The sequence below is a fragment of the Dendrobates tinctorius genome, unplaced genomic scaffold, assembly GCF_039654945.1.
Source record: "Dendrobates tinctorius isolate UK_male_01 unplaced genomic scaffold, ASM3965494v1 ptg000114l, whole genome shotgun sequence".
NCBI classification, from domain to species: domain Eukaryota; kingdom Metazoa; phylum Chordata; class Amphibia; order Anura; family Dendrobatidae; genus Dendrobates; species Dendrobates tinctorius.
Genome location: NW_027361782.1, coordinates 20,436,089 through 20,452,371, shown reverse-complemented (window position 1 = coordinate 20,452,371; position 16,283 = coordinate 20,436,089). Strand labels below are relative to the sequence as shown.

The following is a 16,283-nucleotide window of genomic DNA, read 5'->3' as shown; positions in this document are numbered from 1 at the left end:
CCTTTATGGGTGGATGGTCTCCTGTGGGGATATGATATTGGACCCCTTTTGCCTGCCCAAAATCTAGTGGGTGTTTGCTGAATACCCGCTCATACTCTTGTGTCACTCTGTAGACCCCATTTCTCTGGTATGAAGGTGTAGAGTCAGTTCCCACCTGCAGTTGCTGGCACCACTCTGGCTGTTTCACAGAACCATTGTCCTCCACCTGATCAGATGAGACCAAAGGCTCTGCTGCCTGCAAAGAGTTGTTGTTAACGGTGAGCAGCTTAGCAACTGTGGCGTATCGAGGTATTGTGGCTTCTTCTTCCCCGCAATTCAGAAGACGTACAGGTACTCTCCCTGTTTTACATCAACCACCCCTCTGGCTGTCAGGACAGTGGGCCTACTTTCGGAGTATACTGGTTCTACCAATGCCTGGAAATCTCTCCCTCTAAGACCTATGGCTGCCCAACACCATACCAACATTTCACATCTGGGGGGTATTGCAATGGGGAAGGCATCACTCACTCTGACGCTGCCAATCTCACCACCAGCGAGTTCCACTTGTTGCCTTTGCATCAGGGCTCGGATCTCCTTCTGCAGGACTCTTTGTTCTCCGGAACCAGCAGTTTCAGCCACCTGTTGCAACAAGACAATAACCTCGGACAGACAGTTTTCAATTACATTGGTACCAAGAGTCATCATAGGGTTAAATTCACGTCTATCAATATCAACAATTATCAGAACTTGAGACTTTAATTCCACCCTCCCCACTTTGACAGTAATTTCCTTACATCCAATCTGCTGTAAGGTCTGACCATTACTAGCAACTACTGTCAGTTCATCAGTGGGACCACGGGTGAGTTCAGAATCAGCCCAATACCACTTGTAAAGAGTATAGGGCATGGTGGTCACCTGGGAGCCAGTGTCCAGCAAAGCGTTCATGGGGACACCATCAATCACGACAGGAAGGATTGGTCTCCCTCCCACATACTTGGCTCTCCAGTTCCTTGGGCCTGGGGATCCTACTCCTGGGGGTTGGCCCTCTGCCCCAGGGGTTGCTCGTTTAAAGGACAGTACCTGGCAAGATGACCTGCCTTGTGACAGCGACGACAGATGGGACGTCCATCCTGGTCATAACGATCGTTGGTCCTTCCTCGAAGTGGTGGGGCTCTCCTTCTCCGGAGCCATGGGACATCCTCTGGACTGGAAGCAAGCTGGATCTTGTCTTTGGAGGACATCTGGAGGGACTGCACGGTTTTAGTGAGTGCAGCCATTCCTTTGGTCAACTCCTGGACCTGTAGACGCAGCTCCTCAGTGGGGTCCTTGTCCAAAGTCTGTGCATCGGCCTCCACAGGAATGGAAGGAAAAGACGTCGCTTCTTGATGATAGTTGATCGCCGGGCGTCTAGGGGGCGCTGGATGGCTGTAAGTGGATTCCTGCAGTACCCGGATAGCCCTGTCCTTGAATTCAGCAAAGTCCAGGTCAGGGTTTTGCAGGGTTATTATACGCAACTGTCCTCGGTGGGTACTGGACAAGAGGCCTTCAATGAACTGCTCCTTCAACAGTTTATCTTCTTCTTTTACGCTGTCAGGATCAACTTGCTTGACTGCTCGCAGCGCCTCCTGCAGGTTGAGAGCATAGTCCCTGATACTGTCCTGTGCCCTCTGCTTGCAGCCAAAGAACCTCATCTTGATCTCAGCGGCAGTACGGGTGTCAAAAGTGCTCTTCAGCCTGGCCAGGACCTTTGCAACAGTATCTTTATCCGTGTCCTGCCAGGCTTTCACTTCTCTCAGCGCTGCACCCGTGAGCTGTCCAATCAGGATATTTACTTTCTGGCTTTCAGACAGGGGGTAAACTTTAAACAAGCTGCACAGTCTCTCCTTAAACTCACTCAGGGTGTGTGACTCACCCGAGTACTGCGGTAGCCAGGCCGCTCACGGTATGTAGGGCATGGATAGCGGCATTATGGGGACCGCTGCGGCGGGTGCTCCTCCTGGCGGTACCGCGGGGTTGGCAGCGGCGTCCGCCGCTGCATTGGCTTGTGGCGCAGACATTCTCTCCCCCCCCAGTTAACGTTAGCCAGGGCCGGGGGTTGCGGGAGCTCTCCGGCGGCCACTTTGCAGGCCCGACGCTCCGGGCTGTAGGCCTCAGCTCCTCCTCCTCTCGCGCGCTGTCCTCTCTTCCCGCACGGCACTTTACCGCTTCGCGCTCTGTGGCAGGCTCCGCCCACGAAGGCCGCCCCTCTTTCTTCCCGCGCGCGCCAAGCACCAAGCAGCGCGGCAATGGCGGCAACTGGCGCCAAATTCACACAGTCATGTCAATTCTTTCTGCGGATTGAAAACCGCAGATAATCCGCGCGGAAAATTCTGCACCGTCTGCACTGCGGTTTTTGATTCCCATAGGGAAAACCGCTGCGGAACCGCAGCAAAATCCGCAGCGTGTGCACACAGCCTGAGGAGATGCAAAACCGCAGAGCAATCCGCAGGTAAAACCGCAGGTCTTTTGACCTGCGGTTTCACCTGCGGATTTTACAAAATCTGCGCGGATGAATCCGCACATAATCCGCAGCGTGTGCACACAGCCTTAAAGTCTATCTAAAACCAAAACCGCAGTGCATGTGCTGTGGATTTTTCCACGCGGATTTAAATCTGCACCATGTCACTTCTTTGTGCGGATTCTGCAGCATTTTTACACCTATTCCATTACAGGAATCCACAGGTGTAAAAACGCAGGGGAAATCTGCAGAAAATCCACAGGTAAAGCGCAGGTCATTTTTACCTGTGGATTCAGCTAAATCCCAGCGGAAAAATCCGCAGCACAATCTGTAATGTGCACATACCCTAAAAGTATGCAAAAATTCCACAGTACTGTATTACAGAAAAGTAACTGAGGCCGGACTCCAGCATGAGAGGCTATTGAGAGAAGATCTGCAGGGGGAATGAAGGCTCTTAGTCCTCGCTCACATGAACGTATAACACGACTGAGCACTATGTGATGTTTTATTGGATAACACTCGGCACAATGATATACTTTGGGGCATCGCAGATCTGTGATCTTTTCTACAGACCAAATTTGTCTATGGAAAAATAATCTGCAGCATGCCGCGAGTGGCTCTGGAATTCGGATCACACGGACCCTTTGAAATCTATGGATGCGTGTGAAACCTCAGGCTGCACTCAGTCCGAATCCATGACCTCAGACAATGGAGAAGATGGAGAAATTATGGTAAGTTCCCTGTCTTCTCAATGTGCTCCGATTATCTCATGCAAGAGAATCAGATGACACTCGGATGAGAGTTTGGGCCGAGTGTCAGTAGCATAATTGAGCCGATTCTCTCACATGAGAGAATCATCACTCGTGTGACCCCGGCCATACTCTTTTTTTTTTTTTTTCAGCTGGACAATTCTTTTACAGGAATGGCCAAAAGTATTGACACCCCTGCAATTCTGTCAGATAATATTCAGTTTCTTCCTGAAAATGATTGCAAACACAAATTCTTTGGTATTATTATCTTCATTTAATTTGTCTTAAATGAAAAAACACAAAAGAGAATGAAGCAAAAAGCAAAACATTGATCATTTCACACAAAACTCCAAAAATGCGCCAGACAAAAGTATTGGCACCCTCAGCCTAATACTTGGTTGCACAACCTTTAGCCAAAATAACTGCGACCAACCGCTTCCGGTAACCATCAATGCGTTTCTTACAATGCTCTGCTGGAATTTTAGACCATTCTTCTTTGGCAAACTACTCCAGGTCCCTGATATATGAAGGGTGCCTTCTCCAAACTGCCATTTTTAGATCTCTCCACAGGTGTTCTATGGGATTCAGGTCTGGACTCATTGCTGGCCACCTTAGAAGTCTGCAGTGCTTTCTCTCAAACCATTTTCTAGTGCTTTTTGAAGTGTGTTTTGGGATATTGTCCTGCTGGAAGACTCATGACCTCTGAGGTAGACCCAGCTTTCTCACACTGGGCCCTACATTATGCTGCAAAATTTGTTGGTAGTCTTCTGACTTCATAATGCCATGCACACGGTCAAGCAGTCCAGTGCCAGAGGCAGCAAAGCAACCCCAAAACATCAGGGAACCTCCGCCATGTTTGACTGTAGGGACCGTGTACTTTTCTTTGAATGCCTCTTTTTTCTCCTGTAAACTCTATGTTGATGCTTTTGCCCTAAAAGCTCTACTTTTGTCTCATCTGACCAGAGAACATCCTTCCAAAATGTTTTAGGCTTTTTTAGGTAAGTTTTGGCAAACTCCAGCCTGGCTTTTTTATGTCTCGGGGTAAGAAGTGGAGTCTTCCTGGGTCTCCTACCATACAGTCCCTTTTCATTCAGATGCCGACGGATAGTACGGGTTGACACCGTTGTACCCTTGGACTGCAGGGCAGCTTTAACTTGTTTGGATGTTAGTGGGGGTTCTTTATCCAACATCCGCACAATCTTGCATTGAAATCTCTTGTCAATTTTTCTTTTCCGGCCACATCTAGGGAGGTTAGCCACAGTGCCATGGGCTTTAAACTTCTTGATGACACTGCGCACGGTAGACACAGGAACATTCAGATCTTTGGAGATGGACTTGTAGCCTTGAGATTGCTCATGCTTCCTCACAATTTGGTTTCTCAAGTCCTCAGACAGTTCTTTGGTCTTCTTTCTTTTCTCCATGCTTAATGTGGCGCACACACAAGGACACAGGACAGAGGTTGAGTCAACTTTAATCCATGTCAACTGGCTGCAAGTGTGATTTAGTTATTGCCAACACCTGTTAGGTGCCACAGGTAAGTTATAGGTGCTGTTAATTACACAAATTAGAGAAGCATCACATGATTTTTCGAACAGTGCCAATACTTTTGTCCACCCCCTTTGTTATGTTTGGTGTGGAATTATATCCAATTTGGCTTTAGGACAATTCTTTTTGTGTTTTTTCATTTAAGACAAATTAAATGAAGATAATAATACCAAAGAATTTGTGTTTGCAATCATTTTCAGGAAGAAACTGAGTATTATCTGACAGAATTGCAGGGGTGTCAATACTTTTGGCCATGACTGTATATACCTTAATTATTCCTAATATTCCCGAAGACTTTATAATATAAGTATCCTTCTTCCCAAACCCACTGCCCTAAGCAGGGCCGCTATCAGGGCATTACTGCCCTTACTGGATGGGGCCTGATGAGCAGAGGGGGCCCCGGTCGCCATGTGGTGGTAATATGGTGTCTGGTCATGGTGCGGTGGTATTTGTCCCTTGTATGTGGCATTATTGGTAATTTAAAAAATGGAAAAATAAAAATATACCGAAATTGTATTGGATATTTTAGCAAATGTTTAGTACGTTACAGTAGAGTAGGGCCTGACCAAAACAGTCTACTTTGACGTGGTGGCAGATTAAAAAATCTTTTGGCCAAAACAAAAGCTGCCTGCTATGTATGTGGTGATGGGAACTGTTAATGTGTGATTTGTGAGGACATGGTGCAGAAGTGGAGTTGTTCCAAGAGAGGGCGGTGGGACTTTGAAAGGTTCGAGGGGTGGAGATGGAGGTGGGGTGGAGCCTGGGCGGAGTTTCAAGGGGCCCCGAAAATTTTGCCAGTATGGGGCCCTGAAATTCCTAGTGGCAGCCCTGCTCACGGATACCACTGGCGACAGATGTGGCGGCAGAGGGCGTACAGCGGTGTATGAGCCACTACAGGACAGCTGACGTCCACTGACTGCTCACACAGGGTGGGATGGTACAGTCACCTCGGCAAGGAGAATAATGGCTCCCCACCATCAGCTATCAGCGCAGGCAACCTCCAGGGAGAAAGCACAAAGCGCAGAGGGGGAAGGGAAGGGAGGCAGACATCAGGGAGGGCAGGCCCGGCCAATGGAGCAGACAGGAGACAGAGTGAGGGCAGGATGGGGGGGGCGGAAGAGGGAGGACCGACACAACGGCACCACTTTCCGATAAAGGCTGACTGCGAACCGGGGACTGTGTGAGGACACCTCATGTTGTGAGCACAGGGAGCGCCTGGCGGGGACACGTGTACAGCTCCCGGCCACTGCTCATCATCCCGGGAGCCATGGACGAGGACCGCGCCGGGGAACAGATGAGACCGCTGCTCACCACAGTACCAGAAGCGGCTCATTGTCTCTGCGGTACCGCATGCCCGGCCAGCTGCTGAGTGTGTATGGGTACAGTAACACAGGGGCACTGTGGTACATGGGCACTGTAACATGGGTGCTGCATGGCACACGGGCACAGTAACACAGGGGCATAGTAACATGTATTTGTATTTACATTAGTGAGCAACTTAAAATATAAAATTATCAATGCTTAACTAATTTGATTGTATTGACTGAGTTACAGGATTAGGAATAATTGTGTTACATTATTTCTAATTCTGTTACTTAATGTGACTCTAGTATGCATTATCGGTAAGGGGGTGCGTCTTGAAGGGGGTGCGTCTTGAAGGTGTGTGTCTTTGGAGGGGGTGTCTTTGAGGGGGCCCCGTTTAAAAGTTTGCTATGGGGCCCATTCAGTTCTAGTTACGCCCCTGCCTATTAGAATACCATAGCCATAAAGTGTCTCATCACTGGAAAAATACCCGTATAAGTCAAACCCATAGCCTGAGTAGCGTTTACACCCACCATGCCACTTTTACATTAGTAACCCATTAATAAAGGAAAAGGGGAATAAAGGGGGAGCCAGACAAAAAAGGACGGGTCTCTCACCATGTGCTGTGGCGTCCTGAGCACACCCTGACGCACATTTCGCTGCTGTCAGCCTTGATTTCTCAAGGGGAGGTGTAATACTACATATCTACAGGACCTTTTATATCCTAGGATACCGATCACGTGACCATCACGTGACACTGCCTCAGTATGGCTGTGTTAGAATGGACCTGGATGGCCCTCTCTGCGAGTTGATTCTCAAACTGCTGCACTTTGCCCTTACACATAATTTTTTTACTTTCAAAGATTTATTTTACCATCAGAAGCATGGGTGTGGCCTGTGCCCCTGCGAACACCAACCTTTTCCTAGGTTACTGGGAGAGGCTGGTATTTGGTGATGCGGGGGCCGCATACCATGTGCTGTGCTGGTTACGCTATATAGACAATATTTTGTTATTGTGGCGGGGAACAGTGCAGCAGTTGGAGGATTTTATGATTATGTTAAATACTAATTCTTTCAATATAAAATTAACATACAGATATGACGTTACAAAATTAACATACAGATATGACTTTACAAAGATTGACTTCCTGGACATCAGCCTTGAGGTGGACAGTGCCCAGTCCATCCAGACTGATGTCTTCCGCAAAACAACATCAGTAAACTCGTTTTTACATGCCAAGTCAGCACATAGCCAAACTACAGACAGGGCCATCCCGGTTGGACAGTTTTTGAGGTTGCGGAGGATCTGTTCGACGGGCCAAAAATTTGAAGCACAGGCCTTAGGGAACGTTATAAGCAACGGGGTTACAGTGGGAGAAGCTTAGAAAGAGGATACAATAGGGCTAAAACCACCCCACGAAACCAACTGTTGTATCATAAGGCCTATAGAAAGAGAAGATGATAATATGCGCTTCATTTCTGTTTTCAACCACAAATGGGAGAGTATGAGAGAGATTTTTGTCAAGCACTGGCCAGTACTGATTACCAAACCCTCCCTGAGATCATTCTCAACAGACCGACCCCAGATGACACCACAAAGGTCAAAAAACCTGAGGGACATGCTTGTCAAAAGCCACTATATAGCACCTAACAAAAACCTATTTGGAAATAAAAAAACAATGAAGAGCTGTTTTACTTGTGGGCATTGTGTGGCATGTGCTAATGTTCTTCGCAGTACATCTTTTGAATCAACAGATGGTATGAAAAGTTACGAAATTAGGGAATACATCTCTTGTGGTAAAAGTAACGTAATTTACTATGCGACATGTAGCTGCTCCCTAATTTGCATCAGTCTAACATCACGTGAACTTAGACTACGGGTTAGAGAACACGTGCGAGACATTGGTGCAGCGAGTACGGTGGAAGATATTTCAAATCTAAAAACCATTCCAAAACACTTTAGGATGGCCCATAATTTGTGACCCTACACAATTCTGGGTGAGAGGTATAGAGATGGTACATACAGGAACTAGAGAGGGGAATGTTAAAAAAAACTTTTGGCACAGCGGGAGTTAAGATGGATTATCACATTAGGTACAATGAAACCGGCTGGTTTGAATGACTCTGAATTTTGCCCCATTCCTATAAAGCATGTTGTAGCTCCACAGATCCTTTCCCTATATATGCATCTTTTAAAGTTGTGTCTCTGTAGTATTGTTCTTATTTGTACTCATTTTCTGATATTTGATTTTTATTTAGTTCACGTCTCCTGATCCTACCTACTTAGGGACCTCTGGTAACCCCTTACTTGGCATATCCATGAAAACATCTGAATTCATATCCGTGGATACCGGAGAGGCGCTACAATGAATGCCACTGAAACGTCATATATCCTACGCTGATAGACAACCAATATGGACTGCATTACTGTTGTCATTATGGAGTTTTGTATACTCAGTGTATTATATGGATTACTGCTTTCATGTTTGCGCTGCGTTGCGCATGTGCCCACTGGTGACTTGTAACTGCCCCCCCATCATCCGGCAAAGTCCCGCCGATGCACAGCTGATGCCCTATCTGGGCGTTTGTCTGTGAGGTAGGCTGGACACGTCTGAGTCACATGGGGTTGGTGCAGTGACGACGGGCGCATGCGCCGTTCTAACGCAGCCACACTGAGGCAGCGTCACGTGATGATCACGTGATCGGTATCCTAGGATGCAAAAGGACCTGTAGATATGCAGTATTACACCTCCCCTTAAGAAAGCGAGGCTGACAGCAGCGAAACGCGTGTCGGGGTGCGCTCAGGATGCCACAGTACATGGTGAGAGACCCGTCCTTTTTTGTCTGGCTCCCCTTTATTCCCCTTTTCCCTAATTAATGGGTTACTAATATAAAGGTGGCACAGTGGGTGCAGACGCTACTCAGGCTATGGGTTTGACTTATACAGGTATTTTTCCAGTGATGACGAGACACTTTATGGCTATGGTATTCTAATAGGTGGTTATATAGACTTATATCAATGGAAGTTCTCTCACCTTATGGTGCTACTGATTCACATGGAATATGGATTTTGTGCTGCTAGGTGTCAAACTTTTCTGGTGTCTGTTTTTAACACATCTTTTTATCTTATACTTGTGTGTTTATTTATTGTATTGTGCAAATAAAGTATTTTGTGAATTTTTCATAAAAACTCTTACGTTTCTCTGGTTTTAGATGTAATTAGATATGGAGTTATGTGTAGTTATGAGGTGAAGTATTCACCGCTACATATTACACAAAATAAGTCTGAATTTTTTTTATATTTATACTATAAAAACTAATGTGTGGTCCATTATACAGTATAGAAGCTAAGGTGGGGCCCATTATACAGTATAAAGACTGTGTGGCCATTATACAGTATATAATCTAATGTGTGGCCATTATACAGTATAGAAGCTAATGTTGGGCCATTATTCAGTATAGAAGCTAATGTGTGGCCACTATACTGTATAAAAGATAATGTGGGGCCATTATACAGTATATGAGCTAATGTGGGGCCACTATACAGTACAGAAGCTAATGTGGGGCCATTTTACAGAATATAACCTATTGTTGGGCCCATTATACAGTATAAAAGCTAATTTGTGGCCCATTATACAGTATATGAGCTAATGTTGGGCACTTTATACAGTATAGAAGCTAATGTGAGGCCAATTATACAGTATATGAGCTAATGTAGGGCCATTATACAGTATTGGAGCTATTATGGGGCCCGTTATACAGTATAGAACTAATGTGGGGCGATTATACAGTATAGAAGCTAATATGGGGCCCATTATGCAATATTGGAGCTAATGTTGGGATCATTAGACAGTATAGGAGCTAATGTAGGACCATTACACAGTATAAAAGCTAATGTGGGGCCCATTATACAGTAAAGGAGCAAATACAAACACATGAGCTATGCACACAGTGAACCAGTCTGTAGGACAGTGTTCACACCACCAAAAGACTGGAACATAGAAAAGCATAGTAAAATAAAACATATAAAAATACTCTGTTGGAAAGAAGTAACAGAGTGCTTTGAGCAGGGGGTTGGACCAGATGGCCCAGGAGGTCCCTTCCAACTCTACGATTCTATGATTAAACAGCAAGTGCTGACAAAAAAACAATAAAAAGCATGGTATTTGGTTGATATGTTTTTTGCAAAAAAAACCTGCTCTGATATGGGTTACTTTGACGTTTGGTAGAGCGGCTTAGTATACATTTTTTGGAGCAAATATAGGTTCATTATACAGCATAGAAGCTAATATGAGGCCATTACACAGTATAGGAGCTAATGAGGGGCCCATTGTACAGTATAGAAGCTAATGTGAGGCCATTATACAGTATAGGAGATAATGTGGGGCCATTATACAGTATAGAAGCTAATGTGAGACCATTATACAGTGTAGGAGCTAATGTGGGGCCCATTATACAGTACGTAAGCTAACGTGGGGCCCATTGTACAGTATAGAAGCCAATGTGGGGTCATTATTCAGTATGTAAGTTTACGTGGGGCCATTATACAGTTTAGAAGCTAATGTAGGACCCACTATACAGTGTGGACGCTAATGTGTGACCCAATATACAGTATAGAAGCTAATGTTGGACCATTATACAGTATAAAAGCTAACGTGGGGCCCATTATACAGAAGAGAAGCTAACATGGGGCCCATTCTACAGTATAGACGCTAATGTGGGGCCATTAAATATTATAGAAGCTAATGTGGGGCCATTAAACAGTATGTAAGCTAGTATGGGACCATTACATGATGTAGAAGCTAATTTGGGGACATTATGCAGTATAGAAGCTGATGTAGGGCCCATGATACAGTATAGGAGCTAATGTGGGGCTCATATACAGTATAGAAGCTAATGTGTGACCATTATACAGTATAGAAGCTATTGTGGGGCTATTATACAGTATGGAAGCTAATACGGGACCATTATACAGTATATTAGCTAATGTGGGGCCCATTATACAATATAGTAACTAATGTGGGACCTTTAGACATTATAAAAGTTAAGGTGGGACCATTGTACAGTATGGGAGCTAATATAGGGCAATTATACAGTATATGAGATAATGTGAGGCCATTATACAGTATATGAGCTAGTGTGGAGACCATTATACAGTATAGGAGCTAATGTGGGACTATTATACAGTATAGGAGGTAATGTAATTATACAGAATAGGAGCTAATGTGAGGCCATTTTACAGTATAGGAGCTAATCCGGTGCCCAATATACAGTATATGAGCTAATGTGGGACCAATATACAGAATAGGAGCTAATATATATATATATATATATATATATATATACAGTATATGAGGTAATGTGGTATCATTGTACAGTTTGGGGCTAACGTGGGACAATTATACAGTATAGGAGCTAATGTGGGGCAATTATACAGTATATAAGCTAATGTGAGGCCATTATACAGTATAGGATCTAATGTGGGGCCCATTATACAGTATAGGAGCTAATGTGGGACCATTATACAGAAAAGGAGCTAATATGAAGGCCATAATACAGTATATAAGCTAATGTGGGGCATATCATACAGTTTGGGGGCTAATGTTTGGGTCATTATACAACATGGAAGGTAATTTAGTGGCAATTATACAGTTTTGGGGCTAAAATGAGGGCTGTTATACAGTTTGGGCTTTACTCCAGGGGCCAGTGTGGGTGCTAATACTGGGGCCGTTATATAGTTTGAGGGCTAGTTTTGGGACTAGTGTGGAGGCCATTATACAGTGTGTTGGCCATTATACAGTGTGAGGGCTTTTAGGGGGTCACTATATTGTGTTGTGGGGAGTAGTAGGGGAGCAGTGGGAACATCATACTGTGTTTAATGGAGCTGCGGACCCATCACACTGAGTATAGAGGAGCTGTGGGCCCTCTACTTTGTCTGTAGAAGAGCTGTGGTGACATCATACTATGTATAAGGGAGCTGAGGGCTCATCATACTGAGTATAGGGGAGCTGTGGGACCACCACTCTGTGTGTAGGAGAGTTGTGGGGACATCATACTGTGTATAGAGGAGCTGTACATTGGGGAACAAAGTGCACAATATCAATTGTTAAGTGGGCACTTAAGAAGTATTTTTGTTATTGGGGCACTAGGAGTATTGTGGCTGTCAAAGGGACAAAATGTGGACATTATTTTCTTGGCACTTGCACAGGGGATTAATATTTTCTAGGTAGGCAACTTTTACCACCTAAAGTGCACAAAGGAGGCATTAATATTATGTAAGGGGCAGAGTGGTGAGCATTATTATGTGGGGCACCAAGATAAGCACACAGTATTTCGGTATCAGTAGGATGAGGAGTTTGTGCAGGTTCGGAATAGATGGGGATGGTGCAGGATATGTGAGAAGTCAGATGTGTCTTTGCTATAATCTGTGCAGACGAGTTGTGGCTCAAAAAAGTTGCCATGTTGCTCTGGGCCAAATGGAAAAGATGAGAACAATGAACAATACTATCAGAAAGAAAGTCATCTGTAAGTCACTATAAATAACTGTACTGTAATCATTTGCATGTTCTGCAGGATTGGTAGCTACCATTTTATGTCACCAAATGACGGTAATATCAGTGTGCCACCATAATTGTAATCAGGTTTACCGGTCAGGGGCCAACTCAGATTTTTTTCAGCCCTCTGAGCCGAGCCCCTAGCTATGCCTCTGATACAAATAGTTTAATTTTTGTCTCATCTGACCAGACTATATTCTCCCAGTATTTCACAGGCTTGTCTATATGTTGTTGAGCAAACTGTAAACATGCTTGAACGTGCTTTTTGTTCAGGAATGGAGTCTTGCATGGTGAGCATGCATACAGGCCATGGAGGTTGCATGGTGAGCATGCATACAAGCTATGGTGGTTGAATGCATTACTTATAGCTTTCTGTGAATAAATTGTACCTGTACTTGATGATTTCAGGTCTTTCTATAGTTCTCCACAGGTAGTTCTTGGCTCCAATACAATTCTTCTGATAATTTTTTTCAGTCCTCTGTCTGAAATCTTACTGGGAGAACCTGATCATGGCCTGTTTATGATGAAATGATTTTCTTTCCACTTCTGGATTATGGCCCCAGCAGTGATCACTGGAAGCTTCAGTAGTTTAGAAATTATTCTGTAACCAATGCCACAGGTATGTTTTGCAGCAGTAAGGTTGTTAAGGTCTTGAGACAGCTTACTGGTCTTATCATTCATGAGATGGCACGTTGGTAATGAAACTCCTTTTTATAGGGCATCAGTTGAACCAGATGTTATTGGCTATATATCTATCTATGTATCTATCTTTCCTGACTGCGGTATATACGATGTAATGCTCTGATCATGGCATTCATGTCTGTTGCCTCTAATACTTTATGAAGCTGGTCTTTGGTCCGGAGGGAAGCTTGACTTGTGATTAGGTTCTGCTTCTTGATGTTGATTTGTTTTATCTGCCGATTACAGATGTAATTCCTGGAGGTGAAAATAAAGGAGAATTTCTATTGCTCGGGGACATTACTCAGATGTTTTAAGAAATGCAGCCTGGGCATTAAAGTTTCAGAACTTGACTGTATTAAGGTGGCTTGTGAGATCTATCTAATTTCAATGTGTGCTCTACCTCCGTGTAATATAATTCAGGTTTCTCATACAGGTGAATTCAGTGTTTAAGATATTAAATTTTAATGGTTAATGACTTAGGAGACACAATGGTGCTGTGTCAAGGATTCCCAGATATTACATTTATGAAAAATATATAGCTGTAAGTGAAATGTGTGGCTTTTGTCTCCATTGGATTAAGTATCAATTGTATTCAGTGGAGGCTGCAATATCTGAGCTGTAGAGGGGATTTTCGTATGGGGTGCGGAGAGAACATCAGCCTTGCCTTGTAATGTGGTTTGGGCTCCACTCTGGCTCGGGTTGTTTGTATATCCTCATTGTAAAGCTCGTATATATCCCAGTGTACAGAATTGTGCTCTGTGTACAATGTTACATTATGGATTATACAATGTTGTAACTTCCGTGATGCAGATTTTTCCACACCAGTGAATGGTTTTGGACTCCGCTGATGTTTTTTTCCTTTTCCAGGAATCATTCTGGAGTCCATTTATGTAGATCCATTACAGTCTGTTGGAAACTCTACTATCACCACATCAGACAGCAAGTTCCTTCTCTATTGCAGAATCCTGGAGAAAAAACACTCATTATGTTATTTATAAGCTAAAACATTCTTGTATAGTCTCTGGAATTAGGCACATGTGACAATATCACGGTCACAACGTTGATTATAATTGTATCATGTCATGCTGCATTTTTCCAGTGGAAACGCTGAAGGATATTGAGCCATTAAGGACAGATACTTGTTTTTTTTTTCTTTTTTGTTTTTTCTTGACTTTACAATTTTTGACCCATAAGGTTATACAAATATATTTTCAAGGGTATGTTGAAATAAAAAAAACAAATTGCCTAAAAAAGGTGGTCTTGTTTTGGTTATGGACACTGACACATATAGAGGTCAGATCAATTCTCTTTTGCAGGATGAAACCACTTGTAGGAGACTTTCTATTGATCCTAACAAAAAAATTCAGGTGGCAGTGCATAAATAGGTGGATGAGGGATTTTCTTTGGGTGAACTTTCCAAGGCACAGCTGGATTTCCTGAAAGTTGATCACCCAGTGCTTCCTATTATGCATGCACTACCAAAAGTCCACAAGAATATGTCACCACCACCAATGAGACCAATAATCTCTGGCATTGGGTCCATTACCAAACACTTGAGAGAATGGCTGGATTCACTTCTTCAATCATTTTGTTTGAGAACGCCGAATTTCCTTAAAGGCTCCAGAGATGTCTTTGATCAATTTACCCGTGAGTGATATAAAGAAAAACTTGGCACTCAACTTTTGATGATGGTGAAAATTTTAATGCAGTCAAAAATCAACAACATTTCAGACCCAGAGTGGACCTTCATCAAGTACCGACTGCTCAGCATTGATGAAATCCAATGTGATGGGATTGAAAGAAGTAGTATTGACTATAGGAGCACCTTCTGGAGGTACATTTATGTAATTAGTGGGTAAGTTGACCCAAATTGCTCCAATGTATTAGTTAGAGGTTATGAACATCCACTATTACGGATGTAAAAAATATATCTTGGACAGTGTAAAGGCACTTGAATGTGTCCCAATATGCTTAGGAGGAGAACATCCACTTATGAGACTGTAGGAAATTGTTATATATCCCTATATCAGGGTATCAGGTTTGTCTTATGAGGAGTCCCATTATGTCCCAGAGGAGCGTTGGCGTCAGCCCAGTGTTAGTTCAGTGGGTGACGTGTCACACTTGTCAACGCGGTATCCACCGCTTGTTGCGTTGACAAGTCTGACATGTCGCCCACTGAAATACCACTGGGCTGATGCCAACACTCCTCTGGGACATAGTGGGACTCCTCATAAGGCAAACCCGATACCTTGATATAGGGATATATAACGATTTCCAACAGTGCCATATGTGGATGTTCTCCTCCTAAGAATATTGGGACACATTCAAGTATATCCTCTATTTTGATCAATTTACTGAAATCATCTGGAGCGATGATTTTTCATGGTTAAGTTGTGATGTAACAGCTCTGTGTTATGCCAGGTGACGGCGAAGACCAAGAGTGGACCCTTTGGACCGTGATTCCGAATCTCCCCCGAGCGAGCGCACCAGGTTTGCCCAACCCCTATACAGGGATTGTTGGGGACAAGCTCAGGGACCTCAAGAACCACGGATGCAAGGACCAGGGGTCGGATCAGGGAATAAAAACGTAAAACACGGAAGACTAGAAAGGCAGGAACAGAGAGGACTGGGGCTGGAGGGTACTATGGAGGTACAGAGATGGAGGAAAACCTGATGGAGAGGGAAAAAAGGCAGAGAGATGAGAAGGTGAAACCAGTAGCTGACAGGGGAAGGCGGTGGTGGCTGCGGTAGCTGGACGGAGATGAGCGGTGGTGCAGATGGTAGCTGGACTGAGGTGGGATGGGAGGCAAGAACCAGAGGGAACACAGGGCAGGTGTGGATCCTTGAAGAGAGGAAGGAGAGCAAGGGGTTAAGCTCCTAGCTGTGCAGGGCAACGCAGCAGCAGCAAGGCCGATAATCAGGCGTCTCTGCTAAGGGAGGGAGGCCTGTAATACCCAGTGCCTGTCGCCCATTGGG

At 44.4% G+C, this 16,283-nt stretch overlaps 1 long non-coding RNA gene across 1 annotated transcript in view; it reads left to right on the top strand.

Annotated features, from left to right (window-relative positions):
- Window positions 1–9,262, top strand: part of LOC141101066 (uncharacterized) — a 112,106-nt gene extending 102,844 nt beyond the window's left edge. Inside the window, exon 2 of the long non-coding RNA XR_012234877.1 lies at window positions 8,332–9,262. This is a non-coding gene — a long non-coding RNA (uncharacterized lncRNA). The remainder of the gene's footprint in view (window positions 1–8,331) is intronic.
- Window positions 9,263–16,283: the final 7,021 nt, after the last annotated feature.